The sequence below is a fragment of the Rhinoraja longicauda genome, chromosome 3 (genome assembly GCF_053455715.1).
Source record: "Rhinoraja longicauda isolate Sanriku21f chromosome 3, sRhiLon1.1, whole genome shotgun sequence".
Classification (NCBI taxonomy): Eukaryota; Metazoa; Chordata; class Chondrichthyes; order Rajiformes; family Arhynchobatidae; genus Rhinoraja; species Rhinoraja longicauda.
The window spans coordinates 5,290,041-5,315,935 of NC_135955.1; the positions used below are offsets into that span (position 1 = coordinate 5,290,041).

General features: G+C 49.6%; 1 protein-coding gene across 1 annotated transcript in view; it reads left to right on the forward strand.

The window, feature by feature from the left end:
* Nucleotides 1-4,443: 4,443 nt before the first annotated feature.
* LOC144592310 (sialoadhesin-like) overlaps nucleotides 4,444-25,895 on the forward strand; it is a 69,384-nt gene continuing 47,932 nt past the window's right edge. Inside the window, exon 1 of the mRNA XM_078396838.1 lies at nucleotides 4,444-4,648. The gene's annotated coding sequence lies outside the window, so the exon portion shown is untranslated. The remainder of the gene's footprint in view (nucleotides 4,649-25,895) is intronic.

Sequence of the window (25,895 nt, forward strand, 5' to 3'; positions counted from 1 at the left end):
TGGGGGGTTGTTTTGCTGCATACCTTCACAGTCCGCCTTGGCCTACCTGATCTCACTGATGCTGAACACTTTAATTCCCCCTCCCCCTCCCATTCCCATACTGACCTTTCTGTCCTAGGCCTCCTCCACTGCCATAGTGAGACCAAAGGCAGATTGGGTATATAAATAAGAGAATGGTCATGAGAGACGTGCAGGCCTCTACAGATTCAATAACAGGAAACAACGACAAGGAAGTGTGGTGAATAATCTTCTGCCCCAGCCTTCACCATGGGAAACACTACAAATAAAATAACAAATGTACTCATTTTACGTAACACACTCGACCGTGCAACTTGTCTTCTGTTCCCATTTTCTTGAGTTGTTGTGAAAACTCGTACATATATATATATATATATAGAGAGAGAGAGAGAGCGCTGAAGGGAGGTGCCGTCAACAACAAAGGTAGATCCGGCGAAGGAGGTGATGTGTGGGTGCGGGGGGGGTGGCTGGGCAAGACGAAAGAGGGACCCGGCGGGGCTGGGTGCTCTGAGACGAAAAAGGGATGATCAGGACTGTAATGAGTACTTTTGTAACATTGTCGGCGCCAGATACGTGGCGACTCATTGCGCACTTTGTGTGTTGTATGCAAAAACAAATAATTTCTCTGTACCTAAACTAGGTCCTTGTGACAATAATCAATGGATTGAAAGTAACTGAAATTCAATTAATGGAGACATTCCGTGTGCTTTAGAAAGTGATTCAAACACTTGAGACATCCCAGTCTAACCAGTCTTTTTATCTCAACCATCAACACCGCACTATCAGGTTGCTGATCAACGGAGTTCGTTGTGCAGAAAGTTGCGCTGTTAGGATGAGGATGACAGTACAAATTAGTCAGTACAAAACAGTCAGTACTATGGGAGTCAGTTTCTACTAAAAACCTACTGACTACCATAGCTATCTAGACTACACTTCTTCCCACCCTGCTGCCAGTAGAGACTATCCCCTACCCCCAAATCCTCCATCTACGTCGCATTCGCGCCCAGGATGAGGGTTCCCGTACTAGGTCATCCTGCCTACAGACAGGAAGTGAGACGGCTGGCGTCCTCGTGTCAATAGACAATAAACAATAGGTACAGTAGCAGGCCATTCGGCCCTTCGAGCCAGCACCGCCATTCAATGTGATGATGGATGATCATTCTCAATCAGTACCCCGTTCCTGCCTTTTCCCCATACCCCCTGACTCCGCTATCCTTAAGAGCTCTATCTAGCTCTCTCTTGAAATCATTCAGAGAATTGGCCTCCACTGCCTTCTGAGGCAGAGAATTCGACAGATTTACAACTGTCTGACTGAAAAAGTTTTTCCTCATTTCAGTTCTAAATAGCCTACCCCTCATTCTTAGCCTTCCTATTCTTATCACCAAAGTGGATAACCTCACACTTATCCACATTAAACAGCATCTGCCATGCATCCGCCCACTCATACAACCTGTCCAAGTCACCCTGCAACCTCATAGCATCTTCCTCACAGTTCACACTACCACCCAGCTTTGTATCATCTATAAATTTGCTAATGGTACTTTTAATCCCTTCATCCAAGTCATTAATGTATATTGTAAATAGCTGCGGTCCCAGCACCGAGCCTTGCGGTACACCACTAGTTACTGCCTGCCATTCTAAAACGGGCCCATTTATCCCCACTCTTTGCTTTCTGTCTGTCAACCAATTTTCTATCCATGTCAGTACCCTACCTCCAGTACCATGTGCTCTAACTTTGCCCACTAATCTCCTATGTGGAATCTTGTCAAAGGCTTTCTGAAAGTCAAGGTACACCACATCCAACGGCTCTCCCCTGTCAATTTTCCTGGTTACATCCTCAAAGAATTCCAGAAGATTAGTCAAGCATGATTTCCCCATCGTAAAACCATTCTGACTCGGAACAATCCTGTTACTACTATCCAAATGCTCCGTAATTTCGTCTTTTATAATTGACTCCAGCAACTTCCCCACCACTAATGTCAGACTAACTGGTCTATAATTTCCCGTTTTCTCTCTCCCTCCTTTCTTAAAAAGTGGGACAACATTAGCTATCCTCCAATCCACAGGAACGGATCCTGAATCTATAGAACTTTGGAAAATTATCACCAATGCGTCCACAATTTCTAGCGCCACCTCCTTAAGTACCCTGGGATGCAGACCATCAGGCCCTGGGGATTTATCAGCCTTCAGTCCCATCAGTCTACCCAACAACATTTCCTGCCTAATGTGGATTTCCTTCAGTTCCTCCTTCCCCCTAGGATCTCTGCCCACTAGAACATCTGGGAGATTGCTTGTATCTTCCTTAGTGAAGACAGATCCAAAGTACCGGTTCAACTCGTCTGCCATTTCCTTGTTTCCCATAATAACCCCCCCCCCCCGTTTCTGTCTTCAAGGGACCCACATTTGCCTTGACTATTTTTTTCCTCTTTACATACCTAAAAAAGCTTTTACTATCCTCCTTCATATTATTGGCTAGTTTACCCTCGTACCTCATCTTTTCTCCCCGTATTGCCTTCTTAGTCATCTTCTGTTGCTCTTTAAAAGAGTCCCAATCCTTTGGCTTCCCACTCTTCTTTGCTTTGTTGTACTTCTGCTCTTTTATTTTTATGTTGTCCTTGACTTCCCTTGTCAGCCACGGGTGTCTCTTACTCCCCTTGGAATCTTTCCTCCTCTTTGGGATAAATTGATCCTTGTAGTGGCCTGGCGGAGGCCAGAGAAAAGGCAGGACGCCAGGCATGTTTAGTTAACGGTCTTTATTAGGCTGTGAGCTCCTGCTCACAGCGTAGTCCACCTAGGGTTGAACCACACCACCCAACGGGCTGACCTTTAACCCCTCACGCCTGTCCGTCAATTGACGAGCGGGCTGACCCAAGGAGTGGCCTGATCCCCAGGGACCGCCACAGGACCCCCCCCAAGAACCGGAGGTACAAAGCGGACAGAAGGGAGCACGAGGCGACCAGCCCGGGTGCGCACCACAACCGGCGCAGGGACCGGCGACCGACCGACAGGTGGAGGGGTCGTAGCAGACACTGGCGGGGTAACGTGGATGGGGGGCGACTGCGCGGGCGGGGCTGCACAACCGGCACCGGCCGATCAATGTCCACGTGTGCCGGCTTCAGCCGTGCGACCGAAACAGTCTCGCTGCGACCCCCCATGTCCAGAACAAATGTGGCCGAGCCGTGTTGCAGGACCCGGAAGGGGCCCTCGTACGGCCGCTGGAGAGGTGATCGGTGAGCGTCCCTGCGCAGGAACACAAACTGGCAGTCCTCCAGAGCGGCAGGGACGTGTGGATGGAAGGTGCCATAACGCGACGTTGGCACAGGTGCCAGCCTGCCCACCATCTGCCGAAGACGTTGCAGGGCGTCCGAAGGCTGCTCCACTCGACCCTGCGCCGGTGCGATGAACTCCCCGGGAACCGTCAAAGGGGCCCCGTACACCAACTCGGCGGAGGAGGAAGCCAAGTCCTCTTTGGGTGCGGTGCGGATGCCAAGCAAAACCCACGGCAGGGCGTCCACCCAGTCTGGGTCAGTGAGCCGAGCCTTCAGGGCAGCCTTCAGCTGGCGGTCAAAACGTTGCACCAAATCGGTCGCCTGTGGATGGTACGCCGTAGTGTGGTGTAGGCGGACACCCAAGAGGCGTGCCATGGCCGACCACAGTTCCGAAGTGAACTGCGGCCCCCGGTCGGATGTAATGTCCATTGGCACCCGAACCGGGCGATCCAGTGCGCCGGCAAGGCCCGAGCGCAGGTGCCGCCAGCGGAATGACCTCCGGCCACCGCATGAAGCGATCGACCACATTGGGGGAGACCGAATCCAGCGTGCTGGAGTGCACCAGGCGCTGCCGCCTGACATCCACGAGCATGGAATGAGCCCGCAGGAAGTCGGCGCCCAGCAGCGGCTGCGAAACATCGGCGATGACGAACCCCCATGTGAACCAGCTGTCGCCGAAGTTAAGGGCGAGCTTGCGAACCACGTAAGTGTTGATGGGGCTCCCGTTCGCCGCAGTGAGGAGGGGGCCGCGTTTGCCCGCATGGATATCGGCGGTGGAAGGAGGTAGGACGCTCACCTCTGCTCCAGTGTCCACGAGGAACCGACCCCCGGTGCGGCGATCCCGAACGAACACGCGATGGATCTGGCCGGCCGCCGAAGGAATCACTGACGGCCGGCCCTTGCGTTTCCCGGAAAGGCACAAGGTAGGCGACATTGCTTCGCATTCGGTCCCCAGCGACGGTGATAATAGCACCAGCCCCCTCTGCTGGTGGTGCGGACTGGGATGCCCACCAGCGACCTCCGGTGGTCTCCAGCGGTATTGGAGGTGGTGCTGCCTGGGCCGACCACCAACGACCTCTGGTGGCGTCTGACTGAACTGCCGGCGGGCCGTGCGAAAAGGACGTGCCTGCACCGGAGTGCCCGATGGCGGCCGGATTTCGCCGCGGAGGTCGCCTTCAAACGGGGTCGACGGCGGCCCCGGATTGCTGTGCGCCTCCCGACGCCGCGGAAAAGACGGCCAGCGCGTCCAGGTCCTCCCGACGGGACATCCAGAGCTTGTCAGCGCGCTCGCCCAGCCCCTGCGTGTCGGTGAACGGGTCCCCGGCGAGCTGCGAGCGGAGGTCAGCTGGAAGCTACCGAAGGTAGGCGTATTTAAATAGGAAACAGGGCTCGTGGCCGCCCATAAGGGCGAGCATGTCCTCCAGAAGGGCCGACGGCCGTCGGTCCCCGAGGCCCTCCTTGCTCATAATTCGAGCTGCCCGCTCGGCCTCGCTGAGGCCGAACCTCCTGATAAGGAGGTCTTTGAGGCCCGCATATTTGTTAGCCGCGGGGGGGTGGGGCGGTCATCTCCTGGTCCAGGGCGCCGACGACGTAGAATTATTTGGTCTCGTCCACGGCCAGGCCTCGCACAGCAAACTGTGCCTCTGCCTGCAGGAACCAGACCTCAGGCTCTTCGGTCCACAGGGTCGGGAGTTTGAGGGAGACGGCATCGAGGTTGGCAGGACCGGGTTGCGCATTACTGCGAGACATCACGACGCGTGATGAATGTCGAGGTCACCAGTGTAGTGGCCTGGCGGAGGCCAGAGAAAAGGCAGGACGCTAGGCAGGTTTAGTTAACGGTCTTTATTAGGCTGTGAGCTCCTGCTCACAGCGTAGTCCACCTAGGGATGAACCACACCTCCCAACGGCCTGACTTTTAACCCCTTACGCCTGTCCGTCAAGTGACGAGGGGGCTGACCCAAGGAGTGGCCTGATACCCAGGGAACGCCACATCCTGCAACTTCTGCTTTATTCCCAGGAATACCTGCCATTGCTGTTCCACCGTCTTCCCTGCGAGGGACTCCTTCCAGTCAATTCTGGCCAGCTCCTGCCTCATGCCTCTGTAATCCCCTTTGGTATACTGTAATACTGACACTTCCGATTTTCCCTTCTCCCTCTCCATTTGTAGAGTAAAACGTATCATATTGTGATCACTGCATCCTAATGGCTCTTTTACCTCGCGTCCCCTTATTAGATCAGGTTCATTACACATTACTAAATACAGAATTGCCTTCTCCCTAGTAGGCTCCAGTACAAGCTGTTCTAAGAATCCATCTCAGAGACACTCCACAAACACTCTTTTCTTGGGTCCGTTACCAACCTGATTTTCCCAGTCTACCTGCATGTTGAAATCTCCCTTAACCACCGTAGCATTACATTTGAGACATGCCAATTGTAGCTCCTCATTCAACTTGCACCCTATGTCGAGGCTACTGTTTGGGGGCCTGTAGATAACTCCCATTAGGGTCTTTTTACCCTTACAATTCCTCATTTCTACCCATACTGATTCTACATCTCCTGATTCTATGTCACCCCTTGCAAGGGAGTGAATATCATGCCTCGCCAACAGAGCGACCCCACCCCCCCTGCCCACCTGTCTGCCTTTTCTACATGTTGTGTACCCCTGAATATTCAGTTCCCTTCCCTGGTCCTCTTGTAGCCATGTCTCAGTGATTCCCGCAACATCATACTTGCCAATGTCTAACTGAGTCTCAAGCTCATCCACTTTATTTCTTATACTTCGCGCATTTAACTACAACACTTTAATTTCCGTATTCACCTCCCCTCTCACACCGGTCACAATTGGCCCTGACCTTACTCTCTTATCCCTTCTAGAACTTCCCTCCCCATTCATTCGAGAGTCCTTTGTAATTTCTCCTGTATTTGCTTCCCCTATAACTCCATCTCCATATTCCCAGTTTGTCAACCCCTCCCCCCCACTACTTAGTTTAAAGCCACACTTGTAGCACTAGCAAACCTACCTGCCAGAATGTTGCCCCCCCCCTGCTGTTAAGGTGTAACCCATACCTTTTGTACAGGTCACCCCTACCCCATAAGAGATCCCAGTTGTATAGAAATCTAAATCCCTGCTCCCTGCACCAGCCCCTCAGCCATACATTCATATCCCCGATCTCTCTATTCCTGCCCTCACTAGGACGAGGTACAGGTAGCAGTCCAGAGCTAACCACCTTCGACGTCCTGCTTCTAAGTCTTCTTCATAACTCTCTAAACTCACTTCGCAGTATCTCCTTCCTCTTCCTCCCGACGTCGTTCGTGCCCACATGCACAACTACTTCCGGTTGATCACCTTCCCTCGCTAGGATGTTCTGAACCCTGGCACCAGGGAGGCAACAGACCATCCTCGAGTCCCGCCTGTCGCCACAGAATCTACTGTCCGTACCTCGGACAATGGTGTCACCCACTACTATGGCTCTTCCAGACTTCGGTCTCACCGGTCGAGTTTCCTTGCCTAGGTTAGATCTGCCAACACGTCCGCCGCTGGGACTGGAAGCGTCTTCTGCCCCATCAGCTCCCAAGAGGGTGTACCTGTTTACAATAGGCACAGCCACCGGGGTCTCCTGTAGTCCACGTTTGCTTCCCCCTGAAACGGTCTCCCACCTTCGCTCGACCTGAACCCTTGCCGTGACAGCCTCACAGTAGGTCCTGTCCAGGAAACTCTCGCATTCCCGGATGGCCCTGAGGTCTTCCATCTGCCTTTCCAACTCCGCCACACGTCCATTCAGGAGCCGCACCTGGACACAGTTCTTGCAGGTGTAGCTCCTAGAAGCTCCAGCGGTATCCCTACCTTCCCACATCCTGCAGGAAACACACTGCACCAACTTGTCCGCCATTACTTCAGTGAAGTCAAAAACAATTCAGGCGCAAAAACAAGTGTAACCTCCTCACCTCAACCTCCTCGCCGAAGACTTGCAGCCAAATACTCGCACTCTTCTCAGAGGGCACCCGGACAGGGCTGCACCCCTTGCGCAAGTCTTGCTTATACCAATCACTAAATTACTTAATTAGCCAATTTATCAAACTTCTACTTTAATTGATCAACCAATCCAGGTACTCACTTCTATAAAGCCTTCCTGACAAACTTGCAGTCATGCACTTTTCTGACTGACTACAAACGGACTCTTGGCGCTCTTTTTAAACTGCCTTTACATAAAGCAATTAACACTTACTTTGCTCTCAGCCAACGGTCTTCCTTACTCTGTTCCCGACCTTTTCTGACTGGCAACAACCTGAAGCTCAATGTTCTTCAGACAGTGGAACTGATTGTAGACTTTAGGAGGTCAGGCAGCATCTCAGGAGAGAAGGAATGGGTAACGTTTCGTGACTAAAAGTCTGAAGAAGGATCTCGACCCGAAATGTCACCATTCCTTCTCTCCTGAGATGCTGCCTGACCTGCTGAGTTACTCCAGCATTTTGTGAAATAAATACCTTCGATTTGTACCAGCATCTGCAGTTATTTTTTTACACTACGTAGACTTTAGAAGAGCTCCTCCTCCCCTCCCCCCACTCACCATTTACAACACCACAGTCACATCTGTGGAGTCATTTACGTTCCTTGGAGCCATCATCTCCAGGGACCTTAAATGGGAGGCCACCATTGACTCCACAGTCAAAAAGGCCCAACAGAGGATGTACTTCCTGCAGCAGCTGATGAAACACAATCTGCCACAGGCAATTATGGTCCAATTCTGTACTGCCATCGTAGAGTCTGTCCTCACCTTCTCCATCATGGTCTGGTTTGGCTCAGCCACCAAGCACGACATCCGGAGGCTGCAGCAAATTATTCGACCAGCTGAGAAGGTTGGTGGCTGCAACCTTCCCCCCAATGACGAACTGTGAACGGCAAGGATCAAGAAGCAGGCGGGCAAGATCATCTCTGACCCCTCTCGCCCTGGCCATAAACTCTTTGAAGAACTTCCCTCTGGTAGGCGTCTCCGGACTGTCAAAGCCGCCACAGCCAGATATAAAACAGCTTTTATTCTGCAAGTAGTAGCTCTACTCAATAACCAAAATTCTGTAGCCTCCTTTTGCTGTGGTTTATTTCATTCTCATGTTTAAACTGTAATACTGTATTCTTAATATTTTAATGTGTTATGCTTTATTGTGAATTGTTTACTGTATGTTCGCATTGTTACTTGCGAGCGGAGCAGCAAGATACATTCCTTGTACATACTTGGCCAATAAACCTATTCATTCATTCATTCATTCATTCATTCATTCATTCATTCATTCATTCATTCCCTCGTTCTTTAGGAAACGGGATTCCCCTCTTCCATATTAGATTAGGCTCTCACTAGGACCTCCTCGATATCTCGCAGCTCCGCCCTTGCTCCCCCTCCCTCCATTCGCAACAAGGACAGAGTCCCCCTTGTCCTCACCTTCCATCCCATCAGCCGTCGCATATAGCAAATAGTGGTCCAACACTTTCGCCTCCTCCAACGGGATCCCACTACTAGACACATCTTTCCATCTCCAGCCCGTTATCCTTTCTGTAGAGACCGGTCCCCCCGCAACTCCCTGGTCAACTCGTCTCTTCCCAACCAAACCACCGCCTCCCCAGGTACTTTCCCTTGCAACCGCAGGAGATGCAACACCTGTCCATTTACCTCCTCCCTCGACTCCATCCAAGGATTCCGACAGTCTAGTCGTGTGAGGCAGAGGTTTACCTGCAGCTCCTCCAATCTCATCTACTGTATCCGCTGTTACAGGTGTCAACTTCTCTACATCGGCGAGACCAAGCGCAGGCTCAGCGATGGTTTCGCTGAACACATCCGCTCAGTCCGTCTTGACCAACCTGATCTCCCGGTTGCTCAGCAAGTTAACTCCCCCTCCCATCCCCCTTTTGACCTTTCTGTCCAGGGACTCCTCCATTGTCAGAGTGAGGCCCAGCGCAAATTGCAGGAACAGCACCTCATATTTCACTTGGGTAGTCAACACCCCAGCGGTATGAACATTGACTTTTCTAACTTCAAATAGCCCTTGCTTTCCATCTCTCTCCATCCCATCCCCTACCCAAGTTCTCTCACCAGGCTTACTGTCTCCAACTACAATCTATCTCTGTCCCACCCACTCCACTGACATCAGTCTGAAAAAGCTCTCGACCGGAAACGTCACCTATTCCACCCCTCCAGAGAGGCTGCCTGTCCCGCTGAGTTATTCCAGCATTTAGTGTCTACCTTCGATTAAACCAGAATCTGCAGTTCTTTCCTATACAATATTACACCGATCAGCCAAAACATGATGACGTGATGAGCAAATTATTATGACCGCCTACCTAATATGCTGTTGGTCTTCCTTGTGCAGCCCCATACGCAGCAGTGTGCGATGCACTGTGTATTGTGACACATTCCTCCCCTGACCACCATTAAAATTTTCTGTGACTTGTGCCACAGTCGACCATCTGTCGGTTCGGACCAGATAGGATAGCCTTCGTTGCCCTCGCGCATCGATGAGCCTTGGGCGCCCAAAACCCTGTCGCCGGTTTGTGGTTTGTCCCTCCTCGGAGGAAAAAAAATAGTTAAGGGAAATGTGGGTCCGTTAAAGACAGAAGCAGGGGAATTCATTATGAAGAACAAGGAAATGACAGACGAGTTGAACCGGTACTTTGGATCTGTCTTCACTAAGGTAGATACAAACAACCTCCCAGATGTGCTAGTGGCCAGAGGTCCTAGGGTGGCGGAGGAACTGAAGGAAATTCACATTAGGCAGGAAATGGTCTTGCGTAGACTGACGGGACCGGAGGCTGATAAATCCCCAGGGCCTGATGATCTGCATCCCAGGGTAGTTAAGGAGGTAGCTCCAGAAATCATGGGCCTGTTTGCTGATCATTTTCCAATGTTCTATAGATTCAGGATCAGTTCCTGTGGATTGGAGGGTAGCTAATGTTATCCCACTTTTTAAGAAAGGAGGGAGAGAGAAAACATGAAATTATAGACCAGTTAGTCTGATATCAGTGGTGGGGTAGATGCTGGAGTCAATTATAAAAGACGAAATTACGGGGCATTTGGATAGCAGTTACAGGATCGTTCCGAGTCAGCATGGATTTACGAAGGAGAAATCATGCTTGACTAATCTTCTGGAATTTTTTGACGACGTAACTAGGAAAATGGACAGGGGAGAGCCGGTGGATGTAGTGTACCTTGACTTTCAAAAAGCCCTCGAGAAGGTCCCACATAGGAAATTAGTGGGCATAATTAGAGCACACGGTATTGGGGGTAGGGTCCTGATTTGGATAGAAAATTGGTTGACAGACAGAAAGCAAAGAGTGGGGATAAATGGTCCCTTTCAGAATGGCAGGCAGTGACTAGTGGGGTACCGCAAGGCTCGGTGCTAGGACCGCAGCTATTTACAATATATATTAATGACTTGGATGTAGGGATCAAAAGTAACATTAGCAAATTTGCAGATGACATGAAGCTGGGTGGCAGTGTGAAATGTGAGGAAGATGCTGTGAGGTTGCAGAGCGACCTGGACAGGTTGTGAGAGTGGACGGATGCATGATAGATGCAGTTTAATGTGGAAAAATGTGGGGTTATCCACTTTGGTGGTAAGAATAGGAAGCCAGATTATTATCTGATTGGTGGTAAGTTAGGAAAAGTGGACGTACAATGTGATCTGGGTGTCCTAGTGCATCAGTTACTGAAAGGAAGCATGCAGGTACAGCAGGCAGTGAAGAAAGCCAATGGAATGTTGGCCTTCATAACAAGAGGAGTTGAGTATTGGAGCAAAGAGCTCTTTCTGAACTTGTACAGGGCCCTAGTGAGACCGCACCTGGAGTACTGTGTGCAGTTTTGGTCTCAAAATTTGAGGAGGGATATTCTTGCTATTGTGGGCGTGCAGCGTAGATTTACTAGGTTAATTCCCGAAATGGTGGGACTGTCGTATGTTGAAAGACTGGAGCGACTAGGCTTGTATACACTGGAATTTAGACGGGTGAGATGGGATCTTATTGAAACATATATGTTTATTAAGGGGTTGGACACGTTAGAGGCAGGAAACATGTTCCCAATGTTGGGGGAGTCCCGAACCAGGGGCCACAGTTTAAGAATGAGGGGTAGGCCATTTAGAACTGAGATGAGGAAAAACTTTTTCAGTCAGACAGTTGTAAATCTGTCGAATTCTCTGCCTCAGAAGGTACTGGAGGCCAATTCTCTGAATGCTTTCAGGAGAGAGCTAGATAGAGCTCTTAAGGATAGCGGAGTCAGGGGGTTATGGGGAGAAGGCAGGAACGGGGTACTGATTGAGAATGATCAGCCATGATCACATTGAATGGTGGCGCTGGCTCGAAGTGCCGAATGGCCTCCTCCTGCCCCTATTGTCTATTGTCTATTGACTTTCCTAGCAAACCAGTGCGTACCAATGTTTGCTTTCAATGCACGAGGATACCCGATCTGGTCGCACCTCTAATTGTTTGCGCTACCCATCACATTCAGTCACAATCTGCATTTGGGCATTTAGCCTCACGCTTTCAACGTTGCAGTGCATCTGTCATTCATTCGCCCTCTCCCCCAACTTGTCTGAATCAATTGAACCCCCCTCCCCCTCTCACCCCGCCCCCTACCCCTTTCAAGAGACAGGTGGATAGAGCTCTTAGAGATGGCGGAGTCAGGGGAGAGGGCAGGAACAGGGTGCTGATCGTGAATGATTAGCCATGATCACATTGAATGGCGGTCCTGGCTCGAAAGGCCGAATGGCCCCCTCCTGCACCTATTATCTATTGTCTATTAAAAGCGGAATTCACATGGAGGCAGGCTTTGCATTTGTTCCTTTAAGGTCCAAGAATAACTGCGCTCTCTGCCTTGCCGTTTGCTTCCTTGGGTGATGGATGGTGGTGTTATTGTTTGGCATCTAGCTCCTGGGAATTCTGCAGTAAACGAAAAAATGAAATTCTGCATTTCAGGCTCAGGAAATAAACAGCCGTGAGAGGTGAGGTCACAGTTGGTTATAGCTGTTGGTGAACAAGGACTGAAAGTAAACATGCAGGTACACCAGGCAGTGCAGAAAGCTAGTGACATGTTGGCCTTCATAATGAGAGGATTTAAATAGAGGTGTAAAGAAGTCCTTCTGCAGTTGTACATGGCCATGGTAAGACCACACCTGGAGTATTTTGTGCAGTTTTCGTCTCCTAATTTGAGGAAGGACGTCCTTGCTATTGAGGCAGTACAGACTGCGGGGGTGGTGGAGACAAGTATTCTCACAACCCGGAAGCGGTTTCTGCAGTGTGCTCACTAGAATTACCAAGCCGGAGAAGGCTACAAACCAGCAATGTCTTTCGTCAGAGGGTGGCGAATCTATGGAATCCATTGCCACAGACGGCTGTGGAGGACGTAATTTGGGTATTTTTAAAGCGGAGGTTGATAAGTTTAGTTTTAGTTTAGTTTAGTTTAGTTTAGAGATACAGCGCGGAAACAGGCCGTTCGGCCCACCGGTTCCGCGCGGAACAGCGATCCCCGCATATTAATATTATCCTACACACACTAGGGACAATTTTTACATTTACCAAGCCAATTAACTTACATACCTGTACGTATTTGACCTCAGAGAAAACCAGGTCACGGGGAGAACGTACAAACTCCGTACAGACAGCACCGGCAGTCAGTATCGAACCCGGGTCTCCGGCGCTGCATTTGCTGTCAGGCAGCAACTCTACCGATGCGCCACCGTGAATACTCTTGGTTCATGAACAGTAAAGACGTCAAACAAATGTTATGGGGCAGAAGGCAAGAAAATACGGTTGAGAGAGTAAAAATAGGTCAACCATGATTGAATGGCGGAGCAGACTCGATGGGCCGATTAATCTAATTCTGCTCCTGTTTATAAGTGCCGGTAAATTGGATTAAAAGAGATGGGGATCCAATGAGAGCCGTTCATATGCTGGGCCGTGGTGCCTGCTTCTCTGCAGGGTAACCCTCACACGCCGTGACTCCAACATTGCTCAGAGGGAGATGCCTTCCTACCATTCCTCAATTGCAGCACCTCGTGCTGTAGCTTTTCACATGAAATGAAGAAAGACTTGACATAATTTCTAAACTTCAGTGTCAACAAGTTAACAACAGTGGGTGAGGAGGACACTGAACTGAAGTGTTGGCGATGCGCTCTCTCTCTGGGTTTGTCTCTGCACCGTCCTGCTCTCTGTGTCAGTCCGGGGTCACAGTAAGTGGTTTCATGTGACCCGATTACCTCCTCTGTTTTGTTTTTTCGGTATCTCTCCGGATGTTTACCCATTCGTGTAGTTCTCCCAGAGTTTGGACTGAAATGTCCAGTGGGCTGATCTATAAGTTTGAAGATGACACATACATATATATTGGAAGAGAGGAAGGTTGTAAAGGAATATAGTTGGATATAGATCAGTTTCAAATATGGGTTGGAAACATGGGTGGAAAGTACAGAGTAAAAAACAAAACTCTTAAGTACATTGATTGGCAGAGGGATCTTGGGATGCAAATCATTAGCCCACTGGAAGGGGAAGAACATTTTCTCCCCCATAACATATGGGCATAGAATTGAGGGAAGCTTGAGATGTTTAGAATGGGTGTGGTTGATTTAATTCACTTGGACACTGCAAGGAGCTGCAGATGCTGGAAACTGTTTCGCCCACTATCCCACCCCTATTCCCAGCCCCGTCTCTTTCCATCGCTATCTCTCGCCGTGGCTTTACACTTCACTCATCTTCTTTCTTCAGCTGACACCATTTTGTATCGTTTCCTTCTCTTGCGGGATAGTGGGAGAAACAATAGACAATAGACAATAGACAATAGGTGCAGGAGTAGGCTATTCAGCCCTTCGAGCCAGCACCGCCATTCAATGCGATCATGGCTGATCACTCTCAATCAGTACCCCGTTCCTGCCTTCTCCCCATACCCCCTCACTCCGCTATCCTTAAGAGCTCTATCCAGCTCTCTCTTGAAAGCTTCCAACGAACTGGCCTCCACTGCCTTCTGAGGCAGAGAATTCCACACCTTCACCACTCTCTGACTGAAAAAGTTCTTCCTCATCTCCGTTCTAAATTGCCTACCCCTTATTCTTAAACTGTGGCCCCTCGTTCTGGACTCCCCCAACATTGGGAACATGTTTCCTGCCTCTAATGTGTCCAATCCCCTAATTATCTTATATGTTTCAATAAGATCCCCCCTCATCCTTCTAAATTCCAGTGTATACAAGCCCAATCGCTCCAGCCTTTCAACATACGACAGTCCCGCCATTCCGGGAATTAACCTAGTGAACCTACGCTGCACGCCCTCCATAGCAAGAATATCCTTCCTCAAATTCGGGGACCAAAACTGCACACAGTACTCCAGGTGCGGTCTCACCAGGGCCCGGTACAACTGTAGAAGGACCTCTTTGCTCCTATACTCAACTCCCCTTGTTACGAAGGCCAACATTCCATTGGCTTTCTTCACTGCCTGCTGTACCTGCATGCTTCCTTTCATTGACTGATGCACTAGGATACCCAGATCTCGTTGAACTCCCCTTCCTCCTAACTTGACACCATTCAGATAATAATCTGCCTTTCTATTCATACTTCCAAAGTGAATAACCTCACACTTATTTACATTAAACTGCATCTGCCATGTATCCGCCCACTCACACAACCTGTCCAAGTCACCCTGCAGCCTTATTGCATCTTCCTCACAATTCACACTACCCCCCAGCTTAGTATCATCTGCAAATTTGCTAATGGTACTTTTAATCCCTTCGTCTAAGTCATTAATGTATATCGTAAATAGCTGGGGTCCCAGCACCGAACCTTGCGGTACCCCACTGGTCACTGCCTCCCATTCCGAAAGGGACCCATTTATCCCCACTCTTTGCTTTCTGTCTGTCAACCAATTTTCTTTCCATGTCAGTACCCTACCCCCAATACCATGTGCCCTAATTTTGCCCACTAATCTCCTATGTGGGACCTTGTCGAAGGCTTTCTGAAAGTCGAGGTACACCAAATCCACTGACTCTCCCCTGTCAATTTTCCTAGTTACATCCTCAAAAAATTCCAGTAGATTTGTCAAGCATGATTTCCCCTTCGTAAATCCATGCTGACTCGGAATGATCCTGTTACTGCTATCCAAATGCTCAGCAATTTCGTCTTTTATAATTGACTCCAGCATCTTCCCCACCACTGATGTCAGACTAACTGGTCTATAATTACCCGTTTTCTCTCTCCCTCCTTTCTTAAAAAGTGGGATAACATTTGCTATCCTCCAATCCACAGGAACTGATCCTGAATCTATAGAACATGGAAAAATGACCTCCAATGCTTCCACTATTTCTAGAGCCACCTCCTTAAGTACCCTGGGATGCAGACCATCAGGCCCTGGGGATTTATCAGCCTTCAGTCCCATCAGTCTACCCAAAACCATTTTCTGCCTAATGTGGATTTCCTTCAGTTCCTCCATCACCCTAGGTTCTCCGGCCCCTAGAACATTTGGGAGATTGTGTGTATCTTCCTCAGTGAAGACAGATCCAAAGTAACGGTTTAACGCGTCTGCCATTTCTTTGTTCCCCATAATAAATCCCCCTGTTTCTGTCTTCAAGGGACCCACATTTGCCTTGACTATTTGTTTTCTCTTCACGTACCTAAAAAAACTTTTGATTCCAGCATCTGCAGTTTCTTGCGTCCACCACATGCATTCTAAACGTCTCAATCGTTCCTCAACACTGTTCCCATGTCCTGCCACTTCCAGAGGAAAAAAGGACTTGCTTCCCAAAATCCCCCTGGAAGTCAATGTTCTTAATAGTTCTGTTTTTTACTCTGTACTTTTCCCCGCGAATTTTTAACCCATATTTGAAACTGATCTTTCCATATCTACCAAACAAATCCTCTTACCCGTATTCAGCCCTTCGAGCCAGCACCGCCATTCAATGCGATCATGGCTGATCACTCTCAATCAGTACCCCGTTCCTGCCTTCTCCCCATACCCCCTCACTCCGCTATCCTTAAGAGCTCTATCCAGCTCTCTCTTGAAAGCATCCAACGAACTGGCCTCCACTGCCTTCTGAGGCAGAGAACTCCACACCTTCACCACTCTCTGACTGAAAAAGTTCTTCCTCATCTCCGTTCTAAATGGCCTACCCCTTATTCTTAAACTGTGGCCCCTTTTTCTGGACTCCCCCAACATTGGGAACATGTTTCCTGCCTCTAATGTGTCCAATCCCCTAATTATCTTATATGTTTCAATAAGATCCCCCCTCATCCTTCTAAATTCCAGTGTATACAAGCCCAATCGCTCCAGCCTTTCAACATACGACAGTCCCGCCATTCCGGGAATTAACCTAGTGAACCTACGCTGCACGCCCACCATAGCAAGAATATCCTTCCTCAAATTCGGGGAACAAAACTGCACACAGTACACCAGGTGCGGTCTCACCAGGGCCCGGTACAACTGTAGAAGGACCTCTTTGCTCCTATACTCAACTCCTCTTGTTACGAAGGCCAACATTCCATTGGCTTTCTTCACTGCCTGCTGTACCTGCATGCTTCCTTTCATTGACTGATGCACTAGGACACCCAGATCTCGTTGAACTCCCCTTCCTCCTAACTTGACACCATTCAGATAATAATCTGCCTTTCTATTCTTACTTCCAAAGTGAATAACCTCACACTTATCTACATTAAACTGCATCTGCCATGTATCCGCCCACTCACACAACCTGTCCAAGTCACCCTGCAGCCTTATTGCATCTTCCTCACAATTCACACTACCCCCCAGCTTAGTATCATCTGCAAATTTGCTAATGGTACTTTTAATCCCTTCGTCTCAGTCATTAATATATATCGTAAATAGCTGGGGTCCCAGCACCGAACCTTGCGGTACCCCACTGGTCACTGCCTCCCATTCCGAAAGGGACCCATTTATCCCCACTCTTTGCTTTCTGTCTGTCAACCAATTTTCTATCCATGTCAGTACCCTACCCCCAATACCATGTGCCCTAATTTTGCCCACTAATCTCCTATGTGCGACCTTGTCGAAGGCTTTCTGAAAGTCGAGGTACACCACATCCACTGACTCTCCCCTGTCAATTTTCCTAGTTACATCCTCAAAAAATTCCAGTAGATTTGTCAAGCATGATTTCCCCTTCGTAAATCCATGCTGACTCGGAATGATCCTGTTACTGCTATCCAAATGCTCAGCAATTTCGTCTTTTATAATTGACTCCAGCATCTTCCCCACCACTGATGTCAGACTAACTGGTCTATAATTACCCGTTTTCTCTCTCCCTCCTTTCTTAAAAAGTGGGATAACATTTGCTATCCTCCAATCCACAGGAACTGATCCTGAATCTATAGAACATGGAAAAATGACCTCCAATGCTTCCACTATTTCTAGAGCCACCTCCTTAAGTACCCTGGGATGCAGACCATCAGGCCCTGGGGATTTATCAGCCTTCAGTCCCATCAGTCTACCCAAAACCATTTTCTGCCTAATGTGGATTTCCTTCAGTTCCTCCATCACCCTAGGTTCTCCGGCCCCTAGAACATTTGGGAGATTGTGTGTATCTTCCTCAGTGAAGACAGATCCAAAGTAACGGTTTAACGCGTCTGCCATTTCTTTGTTCCCCATAATAAATTCCCCTGTTTCTGTCTTCAAGGGACCCACATTTGCCTTGACTATTTGTTTTCTCTTCACGTACCTAAAAAAACTTTTGATTCCAGCATCTGCAGTTTCTTGCGTCCACCACATGCATTCTAAACGTCTCAATCGTTCCTCAACACTGTTCCCATGTCCTGCCACTTCCAGAGGAAAAAAGGACTTGCTTCCCAAAATCCCCCTGAAAGTCAATGTTCTTAATAGTTCTGTTTTTTACTCTGTACTTTTCCCCGCGAATTTTTAACCCATATTTGAAACTGATCTTTCCATATCTACCAAACAAATCCTCTTACCCGTATTCATCTGTCGCTTGCCAGAGCGTTTGTCTCGCCCTCCTTTCTTTTTCAGTTTCCTCGCCTCAGTCTGAAGAAGGATCCCGGCCCGTAACGCCGATCCATTCCTTTCACAAATGCCGCCTGTCCCTCCAGCACTTTCGGTTGTATTCACACAAAAGGTGTTTGGAAGCGGGTCAATTATCACTCGAAACTCCCTCTGACGGAGAGATTGGTGCAGACACCAATACCGTCCTTTCAGAGGTGTCTACGTGTGAACATGATATGATAAGGTGCAGAAGGCTACGGCCCAACTGCTGGTCAGTGGAGTTAGCGTAGATGGGAATCTGACGGTCAGCATGCGCATGGTGTGCCGATGCTGTATGGCTCTCTGGCTCCATGGCTCTAACCCCGTTCAGTATGAGATATGTTCCACCCAGCCACTAATTTCAACAGTTCCGGTTTTGCACATCATTACGACAACTCATGAGTAGGAAAGCAACAGGTTCCTCCATGTTATTTGACATTAACCGATCTGTCGTTGAAATAACCACCGGTAAGTCCTGGCCTACAGCGCTGCTCCCAATTTCAAATTACAATCAATGGCAGGGGACAGTATCCGAGCAAGCCCCCGCCCCCCCCCCCCCCCCCCCCCCCACTCCCAGCGCTATGGCCTTAAACAACGCGCTTCAAACACAGCGCCCTGGTCTTTAAACAGCGATGAGGGCATTAAACACAGCGCTCTGGGCTTCAAACACAGCGCCATGGGCTTTAAACATAGAGCTCTGGGCTTTAAACACAGCGCCATGGGCTTTAAGCAGAGCGCTCTGGGCTTTAAACAATGCGCTAGGGGCTTTAAACATAGCGCTGAGGGCTTTAAACACAGCGCCATGGGCTTTAAGCACAGCGCTCTGTGCTTTAAACAATGCGCTATGGGCTTTAAACATAGCGCCATTGGGCTTTGAACATAGCGCCATGGGCTTTAAGCACAGCGCCATGGGCTTTAAACATAGCGCCATGGGCTTTAAACACAGCGCTCTGGGCTTTAAACATAGCGTTAGGGGCTTTAAACATAGCGCCATGGGCTTTAAACATAGCGCTCTGGTCTTTAAACATGGCGTTATGGGCTTTAAACATAGCGCTCTGGGCTTTAAACATAGCGTTATGGGCTTTAAACATAGCGCTCTGGGCTTTAAACATAGCGTTAGGGGCTTTAAACATAGCGTTAGGGGCTTTAAACATAGCGCCATGGGCTTTAAACATAGCGTTAGGGGCTTTAAACATAGCGCCATGGGCTTTAAACATAGCGCTCTGGTCTTTAAACATGGCGTTATGGGCGTTTTAACAGCGCTCTGGGCTTTAAACACAGCGTTATGGGCTTTAAACATAGCGCTCTGGGCTTTAAACATAGCGTTAGGGACTTTAAACATAGCGCCATGGGCTTTAAACATAGCGCTCTGGTCTTTAAACATGGCGTTATGGGCTTTAAACAGCGCTCTGGGCTTTAAACATAGCGTTATGGGCTGTAAACATAGCGCTCTGGGCTTTAAACAGCGCTGAGTGCTTTAAACATAGCGCTCTGGGCTTTAAACAGCGCTGAGTGCTTTAAACATAGCGTTATGGGCTTTAAACATCGCGCCATGGGCTTTAAGCACAGCGCTCTGGGCTTTAATCATAGCGTTATGGGCTTTAAACAGCGCTGAGGTTTTTAAACACAGCGCTGAGGGCTTTAAACACGGCGCTGAGGGCTTTAAACATGGCGCTGAGGGCTTTAAACATAGCGCTGAGGGCTTTAAACACGGCGCTGAGGGCTTTAAACATGGCGCTGAGGGCTTTAAACATAGCGCTGTAGGCCACAGCGCCATGGGTCACAGACTGTTAGGGCAAAATTCTCCTACAATAGAGGGCACAGTGTTTTTTTTTTTAACATACCGCGGTGCCCTGCCATTTTCTCGGTAATCCTGCAGTGTAGCGACTCAACAACAAGCATCACATTGTATCCCTTGTCCCATTTTCCAAGCCGATACAGAATATTATTAATATATTCTGCATGTCACATTTCACGGCTCGCTGGCATTTCATTATTTTTAAGAATCTTCGGACATTCTCAAGGTCCGGTTCGACGATTGCAGATAGATGTTACATGATCACGGTGGGACAATTTGCATATGGCTGCACAAAGACCGTACATGATTTCATCCATGAGGCCATAAGAGAGTGGAGGCCAAGTCATCGGGTATTTTTAAAGCAGAGATAGCTAAGTTGTTCATAAGTGTGGGTGTCAAAGTTTATAGGAAGAAGACTGGAGAATTGGATTGAGATGAAACGATAGATCAGCGATGATTGAATGTCGGAATAGTGGGCCGAACAGTCTAATTCCGCTCCAATTACATGGATGTGCTGGAATCGTGAGCAAAACCTCGTGAGCAGTCTCGTTCATGTGAGATGCCACTGCTTGTGACCACAGCCCAGGCGCACTGTGGGTCTGAAACTCGGGATTTATTGAGCTCCGTCTCGCCCTCTCTTCCTCTCTCTGCAGACTATTCGTACAGTGGTTGTACAATCTCTGGTGCTGTTGAGGTATCTGCCGTGGAAGCCCCCCCCCCCCCCCCCGCTGTGTTGCCCTGTACATTTACCCACCCACCCACGGACCGCACCCTCACCGGCTCCGTGCTGTGGTACAGAGGGGAAACGTGGGATAACAGCCTTGTGTTTAACTGCACATATCCCGGTTCCGGCCGCACAGGGTGCGATGAAGTGACACAAGAGGCCGGAGGGGGTCGCTTCAGCTTCTTGGGGAGCCTCAGAGAGGGAGATGCCTCGATAATGGTGGAGCGACTGAGCCGGAAGGACGATGATTTGTATTGGTGCCGCCTGGAGCTCAATATTGGAGATTTTCAAAGTGTGGTTCGAACAAGCCTGTCTGTGAAAGGTGAGAACCAATGTATCGAGGTTGTAGTTCCTCAGATCCCACAGACCACAGGCACCCAGAAACGTTTGTTATCAATACATGTTGATCAGGCTCCGGCGATGTTTCGGGGTTCCTCCTCCTGAACCATCTCCAGTGAAACCCGCAGAATTGTACGCTCCTGGGATGAGACGAGGCGCTGATCCTAACTGTGATCCTGTCAAAGGGCAGACATCGAAGCGAGGGTAACGAAGCCGCTGCCTCACAGCGCCAGAACCCCGGGTTCGATCCTGCCCTCCAGTGCTGTCTGTATGTGCGAAGTTTGCGCGTTCTTCCTGTGACCGGGTGGGTTTGTTCCGGGTGCTCCGGTTTCCCTCCCACATCCCGAAGACGTGCGAGTGTCTAGGCTAATTGTCCTTTCTGTAAATTGCCCCTCAAGTGTGGAGAGTGATTGCGAAAGTGAGATAACAGCACAAACGTGAACGGGTGATCGATGGGCGGCCTGCAGTCGGTGAGCCGACGTCCCGTTAACATGCTGCATCCTTCAATCAAATATAGTTAGATTGGGGAAGGAGAAATAAGAAGGCGATAACTACCTTGTTGGCGTTTTAATCGCAGACCTAAAATAGCAATGGACACTGAAGTGCCCAGTAGTAAAGGCAGTGCACACCGTCTCTCACTTTGAATGGTCACATGGTCACAAGTGATAGGAGCAGAATTAGGCCGTTCAGCCCATTATTTCCATTCCGTCATTCAATCATGGCTGATCTATCTCTCCCTCCGAACCCCATTATCCTGCATTCGCCCCATATACCCCAACACCCGGACTAACCAATTCTCCGTGGGGAACAGTGTTGCGATACGGGGAGGCGCGGGTTCAATAGACAATAGGTGCAGGAGGAGGTCATTCGGCACTTCGAGCCAGCACCGCCATTTAATGTGATCATGACTGATCATTCTCAATCAGTACCCCGTTCCTGCCTTCTCCCCATACCCTCTGACTCCGCTATCCTTAAGAGCTCTATCTAGCTCTCTCTTGAATACATTCAGAGAATTGGCCTCCCTCTCTCCCACCTCCCCTCCCCCTCTTCCCACCTCCCCTCCCCTCCTCCCTCTCTCCCACCCCTCTCCTTCTCCCTCTTTCCCACCTCCCCTCTCCTCCCTCTCCCTTCTCTTCCCACCTCCCCTCTCCTTCCCCCTCGCTGTCGTTCACTCTCTCCCACTCAGGGCAGGGCCGAGGGAGAGCCGCGCTGCCAGAGACCCCAGATCCGGAGCCATCCTTGAATGTGTCCTGTCCCCTGCGCCCTCTGGCCCACATTCCCTGGGACCGTCACTGTCAGCGCCACACTGGGCACCGCCTCCACCCACTCCCACAGGGAGAGGTCGGTACAAGACGATTCACCCACAGAACGCTGATACATCCCGGTGTCTGTCCTTCCCTCAGCTCCCTGCGGGAATGTCTCAGTGGTGACTGGGTCTGAGGGGGGTTCGGCCACGTTACCCTGCGTGTTCCCACCGCCGGCACCCAACCGCGGACCACTCGCGGTCACATGGATGAGGAAGAATCCCTACCGACGCATCGTCTCGTTCAGACCCCAAGCTGATGGATCCTGGGCGGCGGAGAACGGAGCAACTCGGTTGGAGCTGGTCGGGAACCCAGAGCGGGGAAACGCCTCAACCACGATAGAGCCGCTGATGGCAGAAGACAGTCACGGCTACCTGTGCCTGGTGGAGTTCAGAAACCCTGATTAGCCCCGTCCCGTATGGTCCCTGTTCCACATACTCAAAGTAAAGCCGCCGTTTATCCATCTGTCGCAGCGTGAGGTCCAGCTGCGTGTCACAGCCGGTAAGAAACAATCGGCACATTCTGCAGTGTGCTGCGTGGGTGGAGAGCGAGGGAGAGGGGCAGGAACAGGAAACCCCGTCTCATAGGGCTTAGCAGAGGCAGCCTCACCTCATAAAGTCATAAGGTCATAAGGGCATAAGGAATAGGAATACGATAAGGCCATTCGGCCCATCAAGCCGACTCAGCCACTCAATCATGGCTGATCTATCTCTCCCTCCTAACCCCATTCTCCTGCCTTCGCCCCATATCCTCTGACACCTGTACTAATCAAGAATTTATCTCTGCCTTAAAAATATCCTCTGACTTGGCATCTACAGCTTTATGTGGCAAAGAATTCCACAGATTCACCACCCTCTGACTAAAGAAATTTCTCATCTCCTTCCTAACAGAACGCCCTTTAATTCGGAGGCTATAACCTCTAGTTCTAGACTCTCCCACTCATGGAAACATCCTCTCCACATCTACTCTGTACAAGCCTTTCATTATTCTGTATTAGTCAACGAGGTCCCCCCTCATTCCAGCGAATAAGGGCCCAGTGCCGTCATCATAGATTAACCCACTCATTCCCGGGATCATTTTTATAAACCTCCTCTGGTCCCTCTCCTGAGCCACCACATCTTTCCTCTGTTATGGCCTAAATGCGGCCTTACCAGCTTATTATAGGGCCTCAGCATTAGATCCCTGGTTGTTTTTTTCATACAAACCCTGCTGAAATAAATGCTGGCAGTGAGTTTGCTTTCTTTAATACCGATTGGACTTGCAGATTAACTTTTTGGAAACCCTGCACCAGTACTCCCAAATCACTTTGCACCTCCGATTTCTGGATTTCCACCCCAAAGAGAAAATAGTGTACACCTTTATTCCTACTCGCAAAATGCTTGACTCCATATTGTGTTACATTATATTTCTCTGCCCACTCTCCCAACCTGTCCACGTTCCTCTGCAGAGTCCCTGCTTTCTCTACACTGCCTGCCCCTCCATATATTTTCGTATCATTCGCAAACTTGGCCACAAAGGTTACAATCCCCTCGTCCAAATCATTAATATACAACGTGAAGAGTAGCGGCCCCAGCACCGACCCTTACAGAACTCTACCAGTCACTGGCAGCCAACCAGAAAAAAAACCTTTTTTGCAACTCTTTGTCTTCGGCTGTGCAGCCAACTTGCTATCCATGCTAGCATCTCTGGCCTTTGATACCATAGACTCTCATCTTTCTAAGCAGCCTAACGTGCGGTACCTTATCAAAGGCTCTCTGAAAATTTTAGTAAACAATATCTGCTCACTCTCCTTTGACTGTCTGCGCACTTCGTAATCTCATCCTTTATAATGGACTCTAAAATCTTACCAACCACCGAAGTCAGACTAACCGGCCTATAGTTCCCACAATTCTGCCTTGCGCAGCGGGGTAATATTGGCAATTTTTCAATCAACTGGGACCACTCCTGACTCTACTAATTCCTAAAATATAATTAATCTCTGAAACCGCCTCTTTCAGAATCCCAGCGTGCAGTTTATCCGGCCCATGTGACATTCACTTTTAGCCCTTTCAGCTTCCGAAACACCTTCTCCCTGGTTATAGACACTCCACTAACTTCCACCCCCGGACTCCCATGATAGTCAGGTCCCATTCCAGAGATTTGAGATCAAGTCTACGCTGCCTCTTCAAACGCCGTCCCTAGGAGTAGGGTAAGAGCTTACAAACAAATCCCGAAGGAGGCGGATGAGCGGTTAATGAGTCAGTGAGAGGAGACCAAGGTGGGGATAGGGACCGAGGCTGGAGGTGACAAGTGGAGAAGACAAAAGCGCGCAAATAGTGGAATCTCATAAGGAAGGGAGGAGGAGAGTGAAACGTGGGAGCAAAGGAAGGATATGGCCGGTAGATCGGGGCAGGCGGGGGCTCTGGAGCCGGGGGGGGATGGGTGGGCGATGATGAACACATGGAGGAAATAGAGTAGAGGAAATACGTTAGATGACGCGGCCATTGGCAGTGGAAAACAATCTTGGCGCTGGGGTTGGTGGTGGGAGCTGAGTTGAAATCCAGAGAGGGATGTTTGTCTGAACTTGAATAATACAGTTTTCATGCCCTTCGGTTGAAGGCTACCCGAACGGAAAACGTGGTACCGTTCCTCTAGTGTGTGTGTGTGTGTGTGTGTGTGTGCGTGTGTGTGTGTGTGCGTGTGTGTGTGCGTGTGTGTGTGTGTGTGTGTGTGTTATGTGTGTGCGCTTGTGTGTGTGTGTGTGCGCTGGTGTGTGTGTTTGTGTTATGTGTGTGTGTGCGTGTTTGTGTGTGCGCGTGTCTGTATGCGTGTGTGTGTGCGCTTGTGTGTGTGTCTTTGTGTATGTGTGTGTGTGTGTGTGTGTGTGTGTGTGTTATGTGTGTGTGTGCGTGTTTGTGTGTGCGCGCGTCTTTGTGCGTGTGTGTGTGTGCGCGCTTGTATGTGCGCTTGTGTGTGTGCGTGTGTGTGTCTGTGTGTGTGTGTGCACGCGCGCGTGTGTGTGTGTGTGCGTGTTTGTGTGTGCGCGCGTCGGTGTGCGTGTGTGTGTGCGCTTGTGTGTGTGTGTGTGTGTGTGTGTGTGTGTGTGCGCGCGCTTGTATGTGCGCTTGTGTGTGCGTGTGTGTGTCTGTGTGTGTGTGTGTGTGTGTGCGTGTGTGTGTATGTAGCCAAATACCGTACGGGAGGGGGTGAATTTCTGGAGCAGGGAGGGGTTGGTGATGAGTAGCTAGGGGAGGTGGAGTAAAATAAACTAGATAAAGTTGTGAATGGCAAGAAATCCTGGGTCAGTGACGGGTAGTGGAAGGTGAGGTGAACTAAAGGAAATGGGTGTTTGACAGAAACTGGGGGATCCAGTGTTCATGCCGTTCGGTTGAAGGCTATCCCAAAGGAAAATAAGGCGCTGTGATGAAGGCTATGGGCAGGGAGATCGGATTGCGAATGGGA